Genomic DNA, 9,835 nt, shown 5'->3' with positions numbered 1-9,835 from the left:
GTGGCCCAAAATTCCATAAAAAAACCAAAGTGATCATAAAATGTAATATAAATATCTTTAAGAACATCCCCTTCCCGCCAGTGATAAATAGGTTAGTGACCCAGAAAGTCAAGCAGAGCGATTTGATCAAAACGAAACAAAATCCAAGGCTATGGAAAGAATGAGGAGACAGAAAAGCTGCAAGACTTATAAATTACAGATTGGCAGCAGGGTGTAGGGGCACACGCTCTTAATCCCAGCACTCAGGAGGGGAGGCAGGAGGTATCTGTGAGTTTGAGACAAGCCTGGTCCACGTCGACCAAGACTGATACACAGAAAAACCCTGTCTCAAACAAACAAACAAACAAACCAAAAAACCCAAACCAAAACACTATGGATAGGCATGGTGATTTACCCATAATCTCAGCAGCAATTGGGAGGTTCGAAGCCAGCCTAAGCTACATAGCAAAACCATGCCCCACTTCATACCCCCAAAAGCTGAGACTCACAGATAAGATTAATAGACAAGGTTTGGAATAAAGACATTAAAATGAAACTCCCCTAAGCTTAAATACGAAATTTTTATTTAAAGTCAAGTATATTAGTGCTTGCCTTTAATCCCAGCACTCAGGAAGCAAAAACAAAAAGACCTCTATGAGTTCAAGTCCAACCTGGTTACAGTGAGTTTCAGAGCTGCCAGGCTACATAGTGAGATCCTGTCTTAAAACAAATAAATAAAATACAGATGCATTTTTAATTATAAGTTTTGTCTATCAACTGTCTAGGAGTGTCACTGGCCTGTTGACCATTCAGAATGTCAAACATAAAGAGGAAATTATAAAAGGTTCACAGAAATGTGAACATAGTTTTCTTAAGCTTTGGATCCAGATGTTCTAGCAGATCCAGGTGTGAGAGAAAAATGAAAAAAAAAAGAATTTTCTCTTAGGTTCTGAGATTAAATTGTTTTAAACCTAACCTCCAGAGTTATTAAATATTTATAAGAATAAAAGATACATCTGGAGGCATAAAAAGACTTGACAAAATTTTGACATAAATCATAGTACAGTACTTTAAAAAAAGATGAGGGGAAAGAAACCTACACTAAAAAGAGCTCCTTTAACTCCCGCACTCAGGAGGCAGAGGCAGGTGGATCTCTGAGTCTGAGACCAGCCTCATAAAGGCTAGGTTTGCAACTAAAATGTTGAGACGGTTCCCGGGAACCAGTGAGACCCTGTCACAAAGAAGTAAATAAGGTTACTCCATTCTTTATTCAGTTCAAATGATCATTATTTGTTGAGAAACTAAAACATTTAAGGGAATTATATGAATTCTCTAGACATAATCAACTCCCTTAAGAATTGTATTTATTCATTCATTTACAATCTAATATCAGCCCTTCCTCTCCTCCCAGTACCCCCTCACGCAAGTACCACCCACATTCCGTCTTTCCCTTCTCTTTCAGAAGGGGAAGCCCCCCTCTGGGTGTCACCTTCCCACCAACAGCCCCGTCATATACACCAGCCTTCCCACCACCCCAAATACTCCCCACACTCCCCACACCCCACACCCCCACACTCCCCCATCTGGGCACATCAAGTTGCTGCTGGAGTAGGCACATCCTCTCCCACTGAGACCAGGTAGGCTCCATCATTTAGGGGCACGGAATCCAGACAGGCAGGCAACAAGCTCAGGGACAGCCCACGCTCCAGTTGTCGGAGGATTACTAGGCAGACCAAGCTGCTCATCTGTTACATATGTGCAGGGGACCTAGGTTCACCTGTGCTCGATCTTTGGTGGGTGGTTCAGTCTCTGGGAGCCTCCAAGGGTCCAGGTTAGTTGACTCTGTTGGTCTTCCTGTGGAGTCTCTGTCCTCTTGCAGTCCCTCAATCCTTCTCCCAACTCTTCTGTTGTGTTTTGTTTTGTTTTCCTTTCGGAGCTGAGGACCGAACCCAGGGCCTTGAGCTTGCTAGGCAAGCACTCTACCACTGAGCTAAATCCCCAACCCCCCAACTCTTCTATAAGACTCCCAGAGCTCCATTTAATGTTTGGGTCTCGGCACCTCTTTCTGATGGCTGCTGAGTAGAGCCTGTCAGAGGCCAGTTATGCTAGGTTCCTGTCTCTGTAGGTTGTCCCAGGAAGACCTACAATAATCAACTTTTTCAAATAGCCCATGGAAACATTAGAAGAGAGAAACATTGCCAGAAGGTGGTGGTGCACGCCTATAATCCCAGCACCCAGGAGACTGAGGTAGGCCAATCCTTTGAGTTCTAGAGGAACCAGGTCCACAGAGGGAGTTCCATGGCAACTGGGATTACACAGAGAAACCCTATCTCAGGACAACACCACCCCCAAGGGAGTAGAGGGTAGAGAGAGAAAAGAGAAATGGGATACTACTTATTCTTGTTCACAAATGGATTGGTAAATGTTGAAACTCAACCTTTAAACTCAGATTCTGGGTTATAATGACTTTATACTCCTGGTGGCACAGTAAATGACATTGTTATTTTTATTAACTTCTGGTTAAAGTTTAACACCACCATCCCTCCAATGAAGATGACAAAAACACCTACATCCCTTTTCTTTGGATGCATGTCTGAGGGTTTTACTGCTGTGAACAGACACCATGACCAAGGCAAGTCTTATTAGGACAACATTTAATTGGGGCTGGCTTACAGGTTCAGAGGTTCAGTCCATTATCATCAAGGTAGGAACATGGCAGCATCCAGGCAGACATGGTGCTGGAGAAGCTGAGAAGTTCTACATCTTCATTTGAAGGCTGCTAGCAGAATACTGACCTCCAGGCAGCTAGGGCGGGTATATTAAAGCCCATGCCCACAGTGACACATCCACTCCAAGGCCACTAATAGTGCCACTTCCGGGGCCAAGTAAATATAAAACCATCACAATGCATATAAGTGAAGTTTCCCTTGTGGTCATCATCAAACCCACCTGTGGACTTCACATGATCTCCAAGCTCCTGGCTTCCAGATGATCCTGCAAGGGAGCTGGCTGGCTCTCTGTTGTCAAATATGCCCAGTTGCCAATGTCTCACAATAGTGACTCAGGGGCCTCTATTTTGATTTCTGAAATTCTTGTCTCTATTCACAGAGATAATGAAAGGAAGCAAGTCTAGGACACAGATGACTTATGAACTGCAAGTACAAACCTTGTAATACGAAGTAACTACATAACAGAGGCAACTTTCTGAAGTGCTCTTTAAAGAATGTGGACTGCTAAGATGGCTGAGTGGGTAAAAATGCTTGCCACCATGCCTGACATTCTTAGTTCAATATCTGGGACCCATGTGGTAGAAGAGAATGAAATTCTACAAGTTGTCCTCTGACCTCTCATGTATAAAGTGGCCTGGTTACAACAGCCTCCCACTTCCGTACACAAAATAACTGATGTAGTAAACAAATTTAAAAACAAAAAAACCTCCTTCCCAGATCACAGGGCAGCGGAAGCCACCCCTGTTGCACGGCCCAGGGCAGTGAAGGCCATCGTCTTACTGGCCTGGCTATTTGCTTCCTTTTCTCTGTTCGAAATGCTATGTGTTATACATAGTACCTTATACAAAAAAGATTTAATCCATGAAGTTACTGAGTATATCGTAAATAACACTTTGAAAGGGTTATAAACATGATCAGGAAACACGCACATATTATCTTAATAAAGTTTTTGGTTTTAATGAACAAGAAGGAAATGTCCTTAGACTTCAGATGTCTAGGGCTGTGTAGGCCTTTTTTATGAGGACGCAAGTGACCTAAAGGACTCTGACAAACAGGAAGAAAGCTGAGACCTTAGCAAGGGGAAGAGGAGGAGGAGGAAGAGGAAGAGGAAGAACAGGGGAGAATCAACGATGTACACGCCCATATTCACCCATGCGTCGTCACCTGGAGCTCTACCAAAGCCCGTTCTCTAAGTGCTGCTTCACTTGGCTCTTTAAATTCTTGAACGCTTCAAAAAAGGAATAACTAATATAAAATCCCCCAATTTATTTTGCGACTCAAACAGAGTAACCCTGATATCAAGAAAAGAAAGTAGTTATAAAGAAGAGAACTAATAAACTAATGAAACATACAAAATTTCTAGATAAAACATCGAAGTACAAAGCAGGTGAAAGTTCACGCACTGCAACCAAAGAGGAGGGGCGGGGAGGGGAGGAGGGGAGGGGGGAAGGGGAGGAGGGGCGGGGAGGGAAAGGAGGGGAGGGGAGGAGGAGGAAGCAGGAAGCAGGAAGAAAAGAAATGACTTAGAAACTTTAGAAATTGTTTAGGTATTTTCTCTAAATTAGGAGGTAGATCAAGCTCTGGGAGACAGACTTTGGAAGAGATGGGATAAGTCTTACTGTTGAAGCAAAGACAACAATTTCTCAGAGAAAGTAGGCCTGCCAGGTGTTGGGTCTTCTGGAGGTGAACCACTGCAGCCCCCAGGCAAGCTTTTCCTCCACTAAGTATCTGTTTAGCTGTAGGGCAGTGGGAGTTGCCAGTCTTCACTATGGACAGGTGTTGAGAAAAAGTATTTGGTCAAGCACGTGGCTCACCCTGTAATTTATTACTTGAGAAGTTGAGGAAGGAGGATGAAGTGTGCGTGCACGTGTGTGTGTGTGTGTGTGTGTGTGTGTGTGTGTGTACGCACGTGTGTGTATGTGCGCATGTGTGTGTATGTCTACATGTGCATGTGTGCCTACTTGTGTGTGTCTACATGTGTGTGCGTGCGTGTGTGTGTGTGTGTATGTGTGTGTGTGTATGTGTATGTGTGTCTGAGTACATGTGCCAACGAGCGTGTTTCTGTGAGTCTTGTGTGTTTGTGTTTGTCTCCCTGTGCAGGGAGCAGAGCTTCAAATTTATTTTACTTTCTTACAGTTTCAAATTTCTATACCTACTATACTAAGTAGTTTTAAAACCTAAAAATGTAAAGTTACTTCCAAGTTGGAAAAATGTCATGAATAATTCCGTTATTTGGGAAACTACTTACTGTTAATGCTCCAATTTGTTTTCATCCGGTGTTTTTGATGTAAAAAAAAAAAAGTATTTTTTAAAAATAGAACCTTCATTGAACCTTCTGTTTTTTAGCCAGCTTCCCCACCTTCTGTGACATTAAATATTACTCTAGTATCATTTTTAATGGCTGAATAGAGCCTGCTTGTTAAATATTTATGTTTTATCCAGTTCTTGTCCATACAAAAAAAAACTTCCATAAAAATCTTATAGCTAAAATTTTGCAAACATTTATGACTATTTTCTTAGCATGAATCCCCTAAAGTGAAAACACTGGTTTAAAGGTTTTATACAAAATTCTAAGGCATTCAAAAGATATGGCCAAACTGCCTTCCAGAAAGATTTTTAAAAATTTACACTCTCACCAACAGCATATGACAGTTCTTCTTTTCATACCATTTTGCCAACACTGGAAAATACACTATTTTTTTTAATCTTAAAAATCCAGTTGAGGGACCAGAAGATGGCTCAGCTGGTAAAAACTCTTTGCCATCCAAGCCTGACAATCTGAGTTCCGTCCGGAGTCCAGATGTGTAATTCCAGCGGTCCTACAGCCAACACGCCAGGCCAGCGAAGGAGACAATACTAGCACAAAGCATCCCAGGGCTCATACCAAAGCAGACAGCACAAAACCGAGGCGGAAGGTGAGATCAACTCCTACAAGGTTTCCTCTGACACTCACATGTGTGCCATGGACGGTCTGTGTGTACTTGTACACACAACAGATAAATACGTTTTCCAACGCAGTTTTTAGCATCACGTCCTTCAGAGCAGACTTCCGAGCTTGTAAGCAGATAACGTCTGTGAACTCTGTGGGGCTACGTGAAAGCGGGCAGCTGGCCTCTTTGGGTTGGAGGAATGAAGACAAGACTTTCATTTCTATTTGCAGACTTCTTAAAATTTTGGTTCTTTGCTAATCAGTTACTTTAAAAGACCAACCTTTCAGTTTTGAGAGTCTGGTGATCACTAACTCTATTAAAATTTAAACATTACTTTTAAAAGTGTGCCTTGGATCTCTGTGCCTTCGAAGGTCAAGTTCAAGCCCCTTATTTAAAAGAACACCTCCCTCCGAGACAGAGGGAACCCGTTTACCATTACAACCTGCTTTTCCTTTCTTCTTTGTTCATTGTAAAGCACAGTGATGTGGCCCAAGGCAGGAAGCAGCCACAGTACACTGTCTAGCCTCACAGTGGACAGTGCTCCCTTGAATGAAATTCACGTGCCCATCAGTGGGAATCCTCGATGTGTTATCCACCTAAAAAACCATCCATGACTTCGTTTTCAGAATGATACTGGAAAGGACCTATAAAACAGCAGTTTTGCCAGTTTTTGACTTTGAACTCACCTATGAAAGGAAATTGGGTACTAGATACCTCCTTATCCCTGTAAGAATCACTCCGTAAGTTTTCTAACACTGATGCTCATTCTGCCACAACCTTTAAGACCATGAAGTGATCCAAACACTTACAAACCCTGTTCATTTTATAAGTAGCATGTGGGCTGCGGCTACAGGAAGGCACCATTCCTGCGAAGAAAGAAGACCGGAGAAAAAGACAAGAAGGGTGGTTGCGAATGGCTTTTTTGTGTAAACAGAGCCACACTCCGTACATCTGTGATGGCAGTACTAAGTATTGCTGTTCACATGCATGTAAAAAGTTTTAAAACTGCTACAATGCTAAAGGAAAAAAGAGAGCAGCTGCGGAGATCAAAGACGATCAAACAGTGAGAACCTCTGGTGTCTTAACAGTTATCAAAGGAAATCACACAGCTCTTGAAACATTCAATGGTTATTACTTCATTAAAAACACACAACAGAAAAGGGGGAGGAGAGAGTGACAGAGAGACACACAGAGACAAAGGACAACAAAATATTACTTTCTCCTCATATTTAACCTAGGATCTTTGCGAACATATAAAAATCACAAAACTCTTAAACTAAAAACTTTATTTCTTGGACTGCTTACCTAGACATCACCTCTTTTTTTTTTTTTTTTTTAACATCTCCAAGCTCCGATTATAATGGGCCTGCATTAACCATGTCTATTCCGTTCATTCCCAGCACAACTTATCCTGATATAATCAGGTCTATCAAAATACTAAATCAGTAGTTTCAGGTGGCTTACCACATTAGAGCCTTTCGCGGCACAAAAGAGGTACTAGGCCAGATGGAAATTTACAAAAGCCCTAGGTGAAAGTTGATGACATATTTACTGGAAACTTTGGGCCACCTGGAGTATATAGGTGTGTCAGATTTGAAGTTCAAAGACAGCTAGCTATGTAGGGAGAACGAATTTAAATGGAATTACCCTTGAATCCACCTCCCACGGCTGTGCAGAAAACTCTACTACCTTCCCCAAACCTGTTGCAAAGGTCTAAGAAAGAACCGGTGGCCACTGTTGAGCCTATGACCAAGGAGTTGAGCATGTGTGGGGCTGGTATAGTCGGACTGCTGCACCTCAGACTGCGTGATGAGAGGACCATTGCTAGCCTAGATAATTCCTGCAAATTCTCTTTGACAGAAGGAGTTTGAGGGGCAGGGAATACGGGGAAGTTGTTATGGGGAAGAGAAACAGAGTTCAGATAGGAGTAGGGAAATATTCTTCCCAAGAGGGCCTGTAGGCCAGATAATCAGAGACCCAGGCAGAGGAAGGCTAAGTGGGAGGTGGCTACACCTCTTTCAGATGCCACCACATCAAAAGAAGCTCTTGAGAGACCCAGAAGAGGAAACGTTCAACAACCCTCCACAGTGTCAGCAGAGAAAGTGTCAGTTTGTGATGTCTGCCCTTCGAGAACTGCACCATCTTAATCCGGCCTCAGTGAAATGGGCTTCTCGTATCCTCTGCCTCTCCCCTCCATGCTCTGGGGCTCATGGGCATTAGCAGGTTGGAGGAAGAAGAAAAACAAAGGATAGTATGGAGCTTTACAGCCTTCAGGTTGGAGACCCTGGCTATAATGCCCAGAGACGGGAGGACAGGAAGAATGCACGAACTTGTCTAAACGTTTAACCCGGGCAAAGAGAGCCACCACCAGAGCAGATCTGAGGAGAGTGTAGAGAAGGAGCGTACATGTGTTTATTAAGGACTGTTGTTACACATTCCACTGGGTTCACGTGTACCCGAGTTTTCTAAAATCAAGGATCTTTAAAAGGCAGACAAAGACATCTTTAAAAGGGCATTGCGAAGTAATAAGAAAAGAAGGCAAGAGCTGATTCTGAAATCTGAACAGCCTGACTAAATTCTGAACTTTTAAAGGTTTTGCATGAGAGCATTAAGAGCTTAGGATAGGGGGCTGGTGAGATGGCTCCGTGGTTAAGAGCACTGGCTACCCTTCCAGAGGTCCTAAGTTCAATTCCCAGCAACCACATGGTGGCTCACAACCATCTTTAGTGAGATCTGATGCCCTCTACAGACAGGTGGACGTACATGCAGCAGAGCACTCATACATTAAATAAATAAACTTATTTTAAAAAGAGAGAGAGAGCTTAGGATAGGATAGACTTGTTCCTGTTCTCAGTGTTGTTGGTCAAGGAAAAAAACCACAGGGCCAAATGCCTATTATCCTATCACTTGGGAGGAAGAGGCTTATATTTCCAGGTTCACCTTGACTTCAAGTGAAATTGAACTTCATAGTGAGTCCTAGGCCAGTCTGAGAAACCTAGGGAGAGCTTGTTTCAGCACACAAAACAAAATACAAACGACGAGACTCAGACTGAGAAAGGCATCACCTCGGGAGAACTAGAAGGAGAGAGGAGGAGCTAGGAGAGGAAGCTGATGAGGCCTGCATTACCCTGCCTCTTAGTTCTAGTGGGAACTAGGGACCTAGTAGGTGACACCTATCCCATAGAAATACAATGCAAGCCAGATTGGCAGCGTCAAACCTTTCCCTAGCCATATTAAAAAAAAAAAAAGAGAAAACCGTTAGCCAGATGTGGTGAGTTATACCTTTGACCTTAGCGCTTGGGAGGCAGAAGAATGCAAATCTCTGTGACTTCATGGCCAGCCTTGAATACCCAGTAAGTTCCAGGTCAGTGAGAGCTATATACTGAGGCTATTTTCTTTTAAAGTAAGCTGTTTTCTTTATTAATTATTGTATATGTCTTTAGAATAGGAGGAAGGATAGGAACTCCACAGGAAGACCAACAGAATTTACTAACCTAGACCCTTGGGGCTCTCAAAAACTGAACCACCAACCAAAGAACACACATAGGTTGGACCCAGGGCTCCCTGCACATATGTAGCAGATGTGCAGCTTGGCCTTCATGTGGGCTCTCCCAAAAGCTGTTGCCTCTGTGTGGAATATGTTCTTCCAGCCGGGCTGCCTCGTCTGGCCTCAGCCAGAGAGGAAGACTTGAAGCGCTAGGGGGTGGGGGGCACACCCAGGGGGACCCCACCTGCTCAAAGAAGGAGAGAGGGGGGGGCAGGGATGGGATGTAAAGTGAATAAGTAAAGAAATAAAAATAAAAAAGGAGCAAAGCAGGTTAAATAATTGATTTTATTACCGTTTCTCTTACACCATTAAATCCAACATATCACATTTCAATGATTATTTGTGATATACTGAATTTTTGATAGCCTTTGAAAGTAAGGATGTATTTTATACTTACAGCATAACTCAATTAGGATACCCCCACTCCATCTTGATGTGCATTTCCTAGCATGTATTTACTCTAGCCAAGGATTTTGTAATCATGCTCAAAAGATTTCCATATGCTGGAATAAGGGGTTTTGTTCTGTTTGCTTTTGAGACGGGGTAACATTGGCTGACTTAGAACTCCGTGATCCACCTACCTTACCTCCCAGTGGTGGAATTAAAGGTATGCACCGTCTTGTCTGGCGGGATTATTTTAAAATGTTGAA

At 43.0% G+C, this 9,835-nt stretch overlaps 1 long non-coding RNA gene across 1 annotated transcript; it reads right to left on the bottom strand.

Annotated features, from left to right (window-relative positions):
* Window positions 1–546: 546 nt before the first annotated feature.
* On the bottom strand, window positions 547–5,734 carry LOC148003300 (uncharacterized). Its single transcript, XR_015629313.1, has 3 exons — window positions 4,957–5,734; window positions 2,929–3,077; window positions 547–1,915 (listed from the first exon to the last, which is right to left on the bottom strand). It is a non-coding gene; the product is annotated as an uncharacterized LOC148003300 (long non-coding RNA).
* Between the last annotated feature and the right edge of the window lie 4,101 nt (window positions 5,735–9,835).

This window comes from Rattus norvegicus, chromosome 9 (assembly GCF_021556685.1).
Source record: "Rattus norvegicus strain SHRSP/BbbUtx chromosome 9, alternate assembly SHRSP_T2T, whole genome shotgun sequence".
NCBI lineage: Eukaryota > Metazoa > Chordata > Mammalia > Rodentia > Muridae > Rattus > Rattus norvegicus.
The sequence above is the reverse complement of the archived record's forward strand: the minus strand, read 5'-3'. Positions and strand labels throughout refer to the sequence as shown.